Genomic DNA, 13,739 nt, shown 5'->3' on the forward strand with positions numbered 1-13,739 from the left:
TGGATGTGTGTTGATCTCAGCTGTAACTGGGACGCGTGTATTACCACCTCCCAGGCTCAGCGAACACCGTGGAAAGGGAAGCAGAGAAGAGGTAAGAGCTGGAGGAAGGGGTGGTGTGCTGTGGGGTTGTCTTCAGCTGGGATGTGACATTCCACTTCGGAATTCACAGCTGCTCTGACTATCTGCACAAGGACCTAAGAGTGACTGGACCTGTTGATATTCCATCCTGGAGAGGGGTGTGGCTCGGCCGCATTCCTGATGACTGATAGGCAAATTAGTGGTTGCCAGAGGAGGGAGAGACTTTTTCTTCGGTGGTGTAGACACTGGTAAATGGGCCATGTTCTTGTGAATAACCCTCACCTATGCTCCTGTAAGCAGACCTAACTAAATTCATTGGGACATGTGTGTACACACACACACACACACACACACACACACACACACACACACACACGAAAGCTGAAGGGGGACTCTTTGGGAGGAAAGGAGAAATCAGTGAGGAAGAGGGAGACAAGGGATGGTAATTGGGGTCAATATCATCAAAATGTATTACATACATGGATGAACATGCCATAGTGACATGGATCTTCGTGTGTAACTAATGAAACATTAAATGAGAAGAGTGCATGGTTCCGTTTGTGGCAGCAGGGGGGTGAGACACGAAAGACTCCTTTTCCCTAGTCACACAGCTGTGCCCAGGCCAGCCACACACAGAAGAACTGCAGTGGCAGGAAAGGGGGTGCATAGTGAAAAGAGGCTGGGGGAGCAGAGTGAAGAGATGCCTTCTACTCTCTCTCCCAGCACAGGGTAGACTGAGGTGGGGCGTCTGCTGGGACGCAGGAGAGTAGAAGGTCATGGTAGTCAAAGCTAGTCATGATGGGAAAGCTTCCCAGAGGAGTACAGTCTGAGGAAGAAGTGGAGTCCTGGAAGTACCAGGTGACACATTGGAGACCGAGGCCTGGCCCTGGGGTCTGTGGAAAACCCCAGTGTGCCCTGGCTCTGGCCTCTGTGGGTAGCATGGGAACCCCATAATTCCTCCTTCCAACGATACAGAGCAGGCCACATGCCTCTTCCTTCCAAGTGGATGTTCTGGTGAGGCCAGGTCCCGTGCTTAGGGGCTGAATCATAGGCGATTAGGAGACTAGGTGTGGGGGCTTCCAGAAAGGACGACACTCTGGAACCCTGTGTTCCCTTGCAGTTTGGGCAGGGTAGAGCAGCGTTCCTTCCTCTGGTTGAGTACCCTTTATTTACAGCAACAGACATAAACACAGACTCCTCCCCCGTGGGCAGCCACTGTGTGAATGGGCAGGTTCCCATCCAGGGCAGGTGCTGTGTCCCTGCCTGGAGGAACAGTGCATCCCGCCGTGGGAACCTGGGGGAGGCAGGAGGAAGAGGCCTTTGGTCTGCAGAGGGACTTTCTGGGGCTGTGACTGCACAGCCTGGCTTGGCCCAGTGATGGTGAATCACACCTTTGAGTTCACACCCAGCAGCAAAGCCGTAGTAACTAGCAGCCATAAGGCTTTGGCTATTGAACCTGGGGAACCCCTGCTTTCCTGGCCTTCTCTTTGACTTCGGCCTGAGCCCCAGGAGCTCTTGTGCTCTGAAGTATCTTGAACATTTCCCGTGAGACCATCTGATGGTGGAAGTGTGGGTCAACCGTGGCAGGGCTCCACCCACAGGCGTGGATCCAAGCGAGGAAACAACATGGGATCCCCAGGCAGATGCCTGGCACCTGTCCAGACTCCAATGCTACTGGGAAACCTCACCTTGGTCCTTGGCCTTCCTGAGACAACTTCCACAAATAATTCAGAATGACCTCATGCCATGCTGAGCCAGGCTTGGAAGGAAGGCCTTAGTTCCAAGGGAAGGATGTGGTCATTTGAATAAAGTAAATATACGCTAGATGCCTGGATCCTGCTTCTGTCCATGTGCGTGCATGTGTGCGTGTGTGTGTGTGTGTGTGTGTGTGTGTGTTCACGCTTGTGTGGTTGTGTGTCCATGTAGAGGCCAGAGGTCAACCTCAGGTGTCATTTCTCTGCTAATGGGTTCTTTCCCCCATTTTTATTTTGTGTGCATGAATGTGTGCATATGTGTGTGGGGGTCTGAGTGCAACTTTTTCTACTTTCTGGGTTTGGGGGATCAAACTCAGGTAGTCTGGCTTGGCTATGGTTGTACCTTTGAACCGTTTGTTTAATCTGGCCAGTCTCAGTGTCCACATCTGCAGTGAGGTGCCCTGTGCCCTCCTAGCAAGGTTACTAGGAAGGCTAAGAGAGACAGTGATTCTAAGTACCTGCTTTGAAGCCAGGAAGTGCACAGCATCTGTAGAGCTCCACAGGGCAGCTTCTCCACGGGCCTCAAAAACACTCCAGGCATTTGGACCAAGTAGGGTGACAGTGAGAAAGGCCTTCTGGGAGAGGAGTCCTGGGAGAGGGGGAGGGGAGGTCTTGTGTTGGGACCTGTTTTCTGTCAGTCTGTCCAGAGGGCCTGGTTCAAAGGTAGCTGCATCCCCTAAGATGTGTTGCTGATGCTAGGACCCCGGCTCTGTCAGCAAGATCCTGAGGCTGTGCCCTCTCCACCTTTGCTAGCTGATCTATAGCCATGAGGTCAGGCACACCCATCAAAAAGGCGTGCTTCCCACAGGGCAGCCAGTCTGAGGGCCTCTGTTGGACGCATCCAAGCCCACTTCCAGGTCTGGAAGAGGAACAGGAGCCTGGTCCTCCCAAATCCAGCCCCATTCCCAGAAACACCCTGTTATCTTTTATGGTCCAGGAGCTCCCCACCACATTTCATGGGGGGCTTCCGTGCCAGTCCACACTCCTCATTTATCTGGTTATTGGATCTGTTTTCTGTGCTCTAACCAACTTCCCCAAAATGGGTGGCTTAAAACAATGAAGATTTGAGTTGGGAAGATTGCTCAGTCATTTAAATATCAGTGAATCACTTACACTAACACATACGCATGCATAAAGAGATGTGGGAGCCCTAACTGGGGACGTGAGAATGTGACCTCATATAGATATCTAATCTTGGCAGGTGTCATCAAGTAAAGATGAGCAGATCCTCTGAAAACACGGTCCTAGTCCAACAGGACCCATGTCCTTAGAAGAAGATTCATAGCCGCTTGAGAAGATCGTTGTCTAATGGCATGGGCAGAGATCGAAGTGCCTATAAGCCAAGGAATGTCCAGAATCGGTATGCACCAGCATCCAGTGATGTGACTCTTGACATTGCTAGTGTGTGTGTGTGTGTGTGTGTGTGTGTGTGTGTGTGTGTGTGTGTGTGTGCTCTCATATGCATAGGTGTGTAGGTCAAAGGATAACTTCAATTGTCGTTCCTCAAGAAGTGCCTTCCACCTTGATTTTGAGACAGTAGCTCTCACTGAAGGGAGAGCTTGCCAACTGGCTAGCCCCTGGGTTCTGCCTCCTCAGTGCTTGGGGTTACAAGGGCTAGCCACCACACCCTGCATATTTTGACATGGGCACTGGTGTTCTGAACTCATGTCCTCACACCTGGCATTTGTTTATGCATCTGGGAGCTTGAAGTCAGGTCTTGGTGCTTGCACAGAAAGCCAACACTTTGCCAACTCTCTTTGGAGCAAAACAATTCACTTATAATGAGTCTACAGTAAAATAGGCTAAGTATGTCTCAGCAGAAAGCTTAATATCAATACAATAAGGTGCTCATTTGTCTCAAGAATCATCCTGCAAATTTCACATATATTAACAAACTAAAATCCTCCCCCTTCTTGCCACTTGCTCCTACAGGGCACAGTCACTCACTTTCCCAGTGATAGAGATCTAGCATTTTCAGAAAGTCCCTTGAAGGGAAACAGAGGGGTAGTTTAGGGGGAGCCCACCTAGGAGATTACATTCACAATTGAGGGTAAAGGGCCTCAAGCCTGCTCCTTCCTAGCCCTAGCTGCTCTACCACAATGCCAGATGTCTCCAGGAGATGGCCCATGGTCAGCCTGGAGGCAAGGGAGGACGGATCTGCCGTGCTCCCCCTCCGACAGGGATTTCACACCCAGGAAAATCATTTCCTGGTAAAGAGATTAGAAGGCAGGGCTGCTCTCGGGAACAGGATGGGGCCCGGTTAGGCAGGAGAGGAACAGCGGGAGAGGTCGGGGGCAGGTGGGGGCTCTCGGGAGGAAGTGTCACTGTCAATCAGGGCGCTGACCCATCTAATCCAGCCTCCCGGCTCTCTTGATCCCAGGGACAGATGCCGGGTAAAAAGGTGCAAACACTGAGGACACGGTCCTCCCTGCAGGCCTGCAATACGGGCTTACCAGCAGAGAACTTGCTTAATCTTGCCAAGAGATAAGTTGCCCAAAAGGCTTGTTCCATGACTCTCCTGTGCTTCCGCTGGGCCCCTAGTATGGAGCTGTGGTCCATGACATTGGGGACTGTATGTTCCCTTCAGTCAGGGAAAGTTGTGTTCTTACTGGGGGCTGTGATGGGAACAGAGAGAAACACTAGAAAGCTTTTTCTCTGGCCCTCAATGGTGAGGTCTCTCCCAAACCTTGCTGTGGCTTCTAGCTTCATTCATTCATTCATTCATTCATTCAATCATTCATTCATTCAATAAGCATTTACAGGACTCCGGGGATTGGTCAGCCTGTGTTTAGTTGGGATTTCTATTGCTGTGGAAAACACCGTGACCAAAAGTAACTTGGGGAAGACAGGATTAATTTCACTTTCTAGCTTGTAAGTCCATCACAGAGGGAAGCCAGGATAGGAACTCAGGGCAGGAAGCTGGAGGCAGAAACTGAAGGAGAAGCCAGGAAGGAACTTGACTTACCAGCTGGCTCTCCGTGGCTTGCTCAGCCTGCTTCCTTATAGCACCCAGGACCACCAGCTCAAGAGAGGCACTGCCCATGATGAGCTGGGCCCTCCCACATCAATCATACATCAAAAAAAAAAAAAAAAAGTATTCCACAAGTTTGATCATAGGCCAATGTGGTGGGAGCGTTTTCTCAATTTCTGTCTTCCAAAATGACTCCAGCTTGTGTCAAGATGACATCAACTCAGTCAGCACAGTTCATAAAGTGTTTGCTATCCTGCCAAGCATGAGGACTTGATTGCAATATCCCCTCCCTTTACAATGCACATCAACAAGGCAGGTGTGGGGCTGAAGAGAGATGGCCGCAGTTAAGAGCATTTGGTTTTTTCCCCTAGAACCCAAGTTCAGTTTCCAGCTCCATGTCAGGTGGGTCACAACTGCCTGTAACCCCAGCTCAGGGGGATTCCATGCCCTATGCTGGCCTCAGTGAGCACTGCACACACACACACACACACACACACACACAGACAGAGAGAGAGAGAGAGAGAGAGAGAGAGAGAGAGAGAGAAGAAAAATAAATCTAAAAACAATAACAAATAAACAAAACCTGTGTAGCTCCCTTGCAATCCCAGGTCTGAGGAGGTGGAGACAGGGGATTGCCTGAGGCTCACTAGTTGGCCAGCTTAACCAGATTGGCTGGCTCCAGGTTCAGGGAGAGAACCTGGATCAAAGGCAGGCTACTGAAAAAGACACATAAGATCGACCTCTGACCTCCACACACGTGTGCACCTGCACTCACCCAAGCAAACATGTACACACACTCACAAATAATAATAAATGGACAAATGTTTACTGATCCAAGGTGAGCCAGGCTCAGATGAGCTCGCAGCCTTAAAAAAAATGGAGTAGAAAACTGCTTACAATGATATTACCATGCTTCCATGTGCCCATGATAGATCAGGGTCCCCAAGCTGACCAGCCACTGATTTTGAGAGACATGTCATTGAGCCTCACACAGATCCTTCCCTAGACTTTTAGAGCAATGAGCTCACAGTATGAAATCTACATCTCTTCTATGAGGATCTCTTCAACTAAATGCCGAGAATATAATTAATTCAATTAACTCACAGCAAGAACTGTTCAGAGCCTGGAGATGCCAAAAGAAGGTGAAGAGGAGGAGAGAGAAAAGTGGCCCATGACCTTGAGCACCAAGGTCTCTTTCCCTGAGAAGAACATCAGCAATACAGACTGTCCCTGTGATGATCGATGTTGTCACCTTGACAGGATTGAGAATCACCCAGGAGACAGATCTCTGGGCTTGTCTATGAACAAGTTTCTAGATTGGGTTAACTGAGGCAGGAAAACCCACCCTAGTATGTGGGCTGGGGTCCTGCTCTAAATAAAAAGGAGAAAGTGAGCCGAGCGCCATCGCTCATTTCTCTCTGCTTCCTGACTGTGGTTGCCATGTGACCTGCTGTCTCAGGCTCCTGCTGCCGTGACTTCCCACCATGATGGACTGTACCCCCAAACTGTGAGTAAAAATCAACCTTGCCATAAGCTGCTTCAGTCACCAAGAAGAGAAAAGTAACCAACACAGTCCTCAACTTACGGTGGTTTAATTTACGAATTTGACCTGTACATTGGTGCCAAAGTCAAACGCATCCAGTGGAAAGCAGAGCTTGAGTTTTGGTTTTCTGGGGCTAACACTGTGCTCTCTGACCTTCACGTGCTTCTGGGCTAAAGTAGGTAGCCAGAGTCCCCTCGTAGCCATGCAGTCATGCTAGGTGGCTGTGTCAGGAGGTTCAGTGGGATGGCTATGTCCATGCATTGCCCACTTGAGATATTTTCAAATTGTGACCCTGTAGGAAGCTAAGGAACATCCACATGGCTATGGATAAAATGAGCCTCCCAACCTCTAATGCCTAATGTGATGGACTGTGGAGATGGGACTTTTGGGAGGTGACTCAGATATCCACAGAGAGGACCTAACTTATAGTGGTGGCTTTATGATGTTCAAGAAATAACCACATTCATACATTCAGTAGAAACCATATCTAGAATCTGATGTTTTCCTGGGATAGCTACAAAAGTGGACCACTCATAAAAGTGTTACAAGGTGTGTGTGTGTGTGTGTGTGTGTGTGTGTGTGTGTGTGCAAACTTACATGTGTTCTATATGAGGATGCACATATACGGCTGTCATTCAGGTACTGTCTGTCTTTCCTTTCTTTCTTAGACTTTGCCAAGTAGGCTAGGCTAGCTGCCCAGCAAACTCCAAAGGTGACCACAATCACCTTGCAGCACTGGAACTTACAGCGTATGCCACTGTTGTGGAATATTATTGTAAGTAGGCAAAGATGTGTTACTTTTGTTTGTGCTGCATTTATTTAATGATGTAAGGATGTTTGTTTGACATTTGTTTAATTATGTAAAGATGTGTTGCATTTGTTTCATCTTGCCTGCCTGAGGCACTTGATTGGTCTAACAAAGTGCTGAACAGCCAATAGCTAAGCAGAGAAGGGATAGGCGGGGCTGGCGGGCAGAGAGAATAAATAGGAGGAGAAGTCTAGGCTGTGGGGGGAAGAAGAGGAAGAAGAAAAGAGGAGAGAATGAGGAACATGCCCAGGATGGGAATCCAGGCAGATACAAGAGGCAGTGAAAGTAAGATACACAGAAGGAAAGAAAAGCGAAAAGCCCTGAGGCAAAAGGTAGATAAAGAGAAACCAGTGAATTTAAGTTAAAAGAGCTAGGCTGAGCATTCTAACTAATAGGAAGTCTCCGTGTCATGATTCAGGAGCTGGTTGGTGGCCTAAGAGGAAAGGCCTTCTGCATACCACCGTGCCTAGCTTTTTCACATGTGTTCTGGGAGCTGAACTCAGGACCTCAGGACTCGCAAGGCGAGCACTTGCCAAGAGCCATCTCCCAAGCCCTGAAACTACGAGATTTTTAATATATCATTCATTCTAGTGGTTCTGCTTCTCTAGAGAACCCTGACTACCACATGGTCCCACATAAAATTATAAGCTTACTACAAAGCATCATGAGAGAGGATTTTTTTTTTTTTTTTTTTTTTTTTGGTAACTTGATTGCAGGGTTCTTGAGTAGGAGATCTATAGATGGTACCATGTTGCAAAGACAAACAGTTAGCATGGCTGCACGCAGTATGGCAACCTCTAGAATGGGTACACTTGCTGTGGCACTTGGACGCTCATGGAGAAGTGAGAAAAGGGTGTTTCTTCCTCTTCCATCATCTTCTATCCTTGTGTCCACAGATTTTACTCTTTCGTACATGTGTATTGTGATGATCGGTGTTAATGGTCCATTTGACCAGATCTAGAATCACCCAGGAGACACACCTCCAGGCACCCTGTGAGGGACTGTCTAGATTAGGTTAGCCTTTGGGTGTAGTGGGTAGTTGTTCCAGCTTTGACCTGGAAGTACTGCCTTCAGTGAGGCTTCTAGTAACTGTCCCACCTACCTATGACCTGCCCCGAGGAGAGGCCCAGAAGAGAACCCTTAACACCCGAGATCCAGATATGCCGGCTCTCTTGGTTCCTTGTGATCCTGGATGCTAGATGGTAGACCAAAAAGAGTTTTCCAGAGAACACTACTGGACTGCACTTTGCCTCCCCAGGATCCTGTAACCAATCCCGTTACTTGCTGTAAGTTACCCTAAAATAAATCTCCCTTTTAACTACATGGAGTTGCCTTAATAAATCCCCCAATATTGGGGCATGCCTATAGGGGATTATCTTGATTATGGTCATTGAGAAAGGAAAACCTACCCACTGTGGGTGGCACCATTCCCTGGCCAGGATCCTAGTCTGTATAAATGAGAAAAAGAGCAGAGCAGCTGCATGCTTCCTGGTTGTGGATGTCGTGTGAGCAGCTGTTTCCAGCTCCTGCTGCCCTTCCTTCTCGGCCTGATGGACTGTACCCTTGAACTGTGAGCCAGGAGGAGCAGGTCTCTGCAGCTGTCAAGGCCGGCAGCAGCAGTCGTGAGGAGGTGAGAATGAAAACCCGGTTCAAATTGACTTCATCAACCTGGATCAAACTTCAGGGAGTCTGATGCCAGGCAGTTTATTGTCAGTATATTTAAACACTATATATATATATATATATCTCCTGGTTTAATACAACGCCTGGTGTGCAAGGAAGCATAATTACATCTAAACTCAACTAGGGTGTACGTCATTCCTTCCAAGAAGATGGATTCTGGAGATAGGCTGCCTGTGTTAACTTAAGGGCCTAGGAAAGGATCTGGCCTGGTCTCCATCTGAAGGTCATTTGGGTTATTATCCAACGCTTGGTCCTGGTTGTGGGAGCTTAGGAGAGCCTCTAGCAATATAGATAATGGAAGGATCATTAGACTATTCCGTATCTCTGGTCCTGATTGTAGAAGCTTGATAGGGCCTGGCCCAACAGATAACACAGATCCATTGATCACCTCCAGTACCCAGCTTTCTAGATGAAAAACAGGTTTTACAGCTTTTCCATAGAAAAGAAACTCCTGAGTGCATAGCCTTCCTGGTTTCCCTGGTGATCTGTGGGCACATGGACCTTTAAGCTCCCAACACCAGGATAAACCCCTTTACCTATAAATTTGTTTTGTCAGAGTATCTTGTCATAGCCACAGGAAAAAGAACTAAAACATGACCACTATTCATGCAGCCCTCAGCCCACATTAGCTCACCCCATATTTGCTCCAATCCCCTGTTCCCAAGCTGCTCACAGTCGAGGGAGACTTCCAAGCAATGACAACTCAGGCAACCAGGATCGAGCTGATGGGACTTGGCGATCCCATGAGGGGGTCCCCAACCCATTAGGAGTTAGAACACCTCCCTACCAGAGGTGGCAACTGGTGTGCACCCCAAGGACCAGCACAATTTACTGAGGTCAAACAGTTGTAAAGTCCATCCCAGGCAGAGAAGGAGGCTGGACAAGACAAGGCAAAGAGCATCTCCCTTCAGGGGACCCTGAGCTGCCCACCCCTGGCAAATGGCAGGCTCTCTTCTGACACACCCACCCACACACCCTCCCATGCCTAGATCAACAGTTATTGCCTCTTAGATAGTAAAGCCATGACATCAGGGCTTCAGGCCTTGGTGACTGCTCATGTTACCCCCAGGCTCCCTCTAAACTGGAGTAGTTGAGGCAGACCTTTGTGAGGTAACTCTGGACATTCTGTGGACCTCTCTAGACAATTCACAGCTTTGGGCAACTAGTGGCCTGCCTAGGAGCTTCCTGTGAACCACACAGGGCAGACTTTCATGAAATGGCTACTGTCAGACACAAAAGGGTTCCCAGGGGTTAAGCTAGGAAAACTAAGGAAATCAGGAAAAGGCTAGTTTTGGGGGTGTTTCCTGTGTCCATCTTGGGAACACCAAAGACTAGACAAAGTGAAAGGCCTGCTGTGTTCAAGAAAGGTCTGGGTGGCCCTGGGAGTAGAGAGATGGTTCTTCATGGAGATGTGGTCTTACCCAGTTTCCCCATGAACCTACCATCAAGCAAGCATGTCAGCCCACAGATAGGGATAATGAGACCAGAATAGCGGTAAACACAGTGTCCTGGCAGAAACATGATAGGAGTCATGCTTCTGACCCTGGAGATGACCCTCAACTGTTTGAATGGATTGAGGTTTGGAGTTTGAGCAGGCTTTTTGTCTGGTCAGGAAAACGTGAGGAAGAATAAGTCTGGGCCTACGTGGAGTGGGCATTGGATGCCAGCGTGGCTGATGCAGAGGCCACTCAGAGAGCAAGGTCTAGTCCGGCCTTGTGACCATTCTCCTGTGCAAGGCAGAAGGCAGCCAGGGGCTGCTCTAGCTCTGAGGCAGAGACAGCTTTAGAATGGCGCCCAGACCTAAGTGTACCTCCTTCTCACCATTCTGCTACTGACCCAGGACAGGACCTCAGCCCTTGTAGGATTCAGTGTCTCCATCTGTGAATTAATGATATGTGCCTGCTTTCACTGCACCCAGAAACACATATTCCTCAGAGTAGGGATTCACTCCCCCCATAGCTATAGGTCATATAGATAGAAGACTGTAATTCCTAGCCTTCCCTGCACATATGACCACAGAACTAACAGCTGGCTAATAGGAAATGCCATGTGGCAGCTTTGGAATGTATCTTAGAGGTACCTCCCCACCCCTTCTCCTTCATGCCTTGATTTTTACAACATGCCAGATTGTGGGGTGCAGATTGTGGGGTGCAGATTGTGGGGGTGCAGATTGTGGAGGTGTTCTAGTTTCACTTCTGCTCCTGTGACAAGTACCTCCCAAATAGCAAACATAGGGGAAGACAGGGATTGTTTGGCTTACACTTCTAAATCCTAGTCCATCTAAGGATTATAGGGAAGTCAACGTAGGCACTCAAAAACTAGTCACACATTTACAGTCAAGAGTAAAGAGAATAAGTTCAACCTTATTTGCTTGGTCTCTGCTAGCTTTCACTATTCTTATACACTTCAGGGACGTCTGTCTAGGGAATAATGTCACCCATGGTGGGCTGGTGTTCCAATATCAATTAACTTAATTAAGACAACTCCCATCCCCAAAGGCTAACCCAATGTAGACAACTCGTCTATTAAGACTATTCCCAGGTGATTCTAGGCTGTGTCAGAACTAGTTGAGAGTTAAAACTAGACACCACAGGGTGGGGTGAGTGTTGGAAAGTCCATTTGGTTCTGAAATGTCCTTGGGGATAGAGGCCGCATTTGGTATAGCAAAGAACTGGATGGAATTGGAGCCTTCAGGGACCCTGTGAGGGGGGCAGCCAGACAGCCCTGGACTGTCTTATAAAAGAAAGCATTCAACTTGGGGGTTCACAGGTCCAGAGAGTTTAGTCCATGACCATCATGTCGGGGAGCATGGAAGCAGTCAGGCGGGCATGGCGCAGGAGCAGTAGTTGAGAGCTTACATCTGATCCATAGGCATGAGGCAGACACAGCTACCTGGGAATGTCATGGGCTTTTGAAATCTCAAAGCCCACCTCCAGTGACACACCTCTCCAATAAGGCCACACCTCCTAATCCTTTCCAAACAGTTCCACCAATCATAGACCAAACATTGAGGTGTATGAGCCTATGGGGACCATTCTCACACCCACCTCTGGACTTCTCCATGAAAGAGAATTTCAGTTCCTCTTTGCTTATTGGGCATTGCTGTCTTGCCCTTTCCTTACTTGTAGCCAAAATTTAGTTTTCTGACCAATGGCTACATGGTTTGCATTGAAATCATCAGTGTTGGACAGTAGGAGGCAGGCAGAGCCCACTTTGTGTATAAGCAGTTTGCAAACTTAGTGATTACATCTCCCACAATTGGCCCTCGTCCCTTAAAAAATCCAAATGGACTGAATGCAGGTGTGTGGGCACCTGTGTGTTTACGCACATTTAGACTGTATGCTATGTTCGTGTGTACATGTGTACATACTAACACACATGCATACTGCAATAATGTGTGCCAATGTTTGAGTGTGTGTATCTGTGTACATCACTCTCCAGAGTCTGCATATGTCCAGAACTACACGGGAAAATTGTGTTCCCACCCAGGACAGGTGCACAGGAGTGTGGGCCCGACTTCCTGACCTCAGGGCTCCCAAACAATGCGATATAGAGAGGCTCATAAAGTCCATCCCTCTGCCTTCATGCCCATTTTACTCTTCACAGCCCTTCCCAGCTTGCACTGTGCCGGTCTTCTTGACCACCAGCCTCAGGCCACATGTGTGCTTAGTAAAGACCAGTGTCTTAACAATGACAGCAATTAGCATGTGTGGAGGTCATGTTTGTACTTCAATTGTCAATGGCGGTCATTATTTATCGGAAGGAAGGCCCTTCTCAGTTGCGGGGCACCATTCCTATGAGGAAGGTCATGCTGACGACTTAATAATTTTCATATGGTGAGGACTGGGAGTGAGCAGAACCGAAACTCCTGTGGTGACCAGGAGTACGGTGGTCCCATGGGGCCTCGGGCCTCACACCGCAGGCAGCAAAGTGGGGCTAGCAGATAGGAAAGGAGTGACCACAGAGCACGTGGCTGCTCTGGCTTCTTGGCCCAGACACATGACCTCCCAGGATACCAGGAGAATTTGCAGATGTGAGCTCAGACTCTCTGTGGGATCTTGGAGGTTAAATACATATCCAAATCTGTCATGCCCTAAGCAGGAAGCAAGGGCATTTTTAGCCACTACAGCTGGTAGGAGGCAGCGTGGTGCTGGGGAAACAGAACAACAGGGTTTGGAATTAGAAAGATCTGGGAGAGGATCATTGAGATGGCTTAGCGTGCAAAGGTGCTTGCCACGAAAGCCGGTGACCTGGGTTCAATCCCCAGGACCTGGAAGGAAAGAAGCAATGTCTCTCTGCAAGCTGTCCTCTGACCTCCTGAACATGCCATAGCACATAACACACGCGCACACGCGCACACACACACAAACACACGCATGCACATGCGCACACGCATGCACACACTCACACACACGCACACACACACAAACACACGCGTGCACATGCACACACGCACGCACACACTCACACGCACACACACGCACATGCACACACACATGCACACACGCACTCACACACACGCACACACGCGCACACACACACAAACACACGCATGCACATGCACACACGCACATGCACACACGCACACACGCACACACGCGCACATGCACACACACATGCACACACGCACACACACACAAACACACGCATGCACATGCACACACTCACACACACACGCACACACGCGCACATGCACACACACACATGCACACACGCACACACACACATAAATAAATGTAAAACAGAAGAGGGAGAAAGCTGGGAGAGCATTTCTGTATTGTGACCATATAGAAGCGCCTGACCTTGGTTTTCCTCCTCTGTAAAATGAGGCATGTCCCCCAGGCTGGGACAAGACTGAACCTCTAAAGCAGCTTCCCAAGACCACCAGAAAGATATTGTTTC

This window comes from Onychomys torridus, chromosome 11 (assembly GCF_903995425.1).
Source record: "Onychomys torridus chromosome 11, mOncTor1.1, whole genome shotgun sequence".
NCBI lineage: Eukaryota > Metazoa > Chordata > Mammalia > Rodentia > Cricetidae > Onychomys > Onychomys torridus.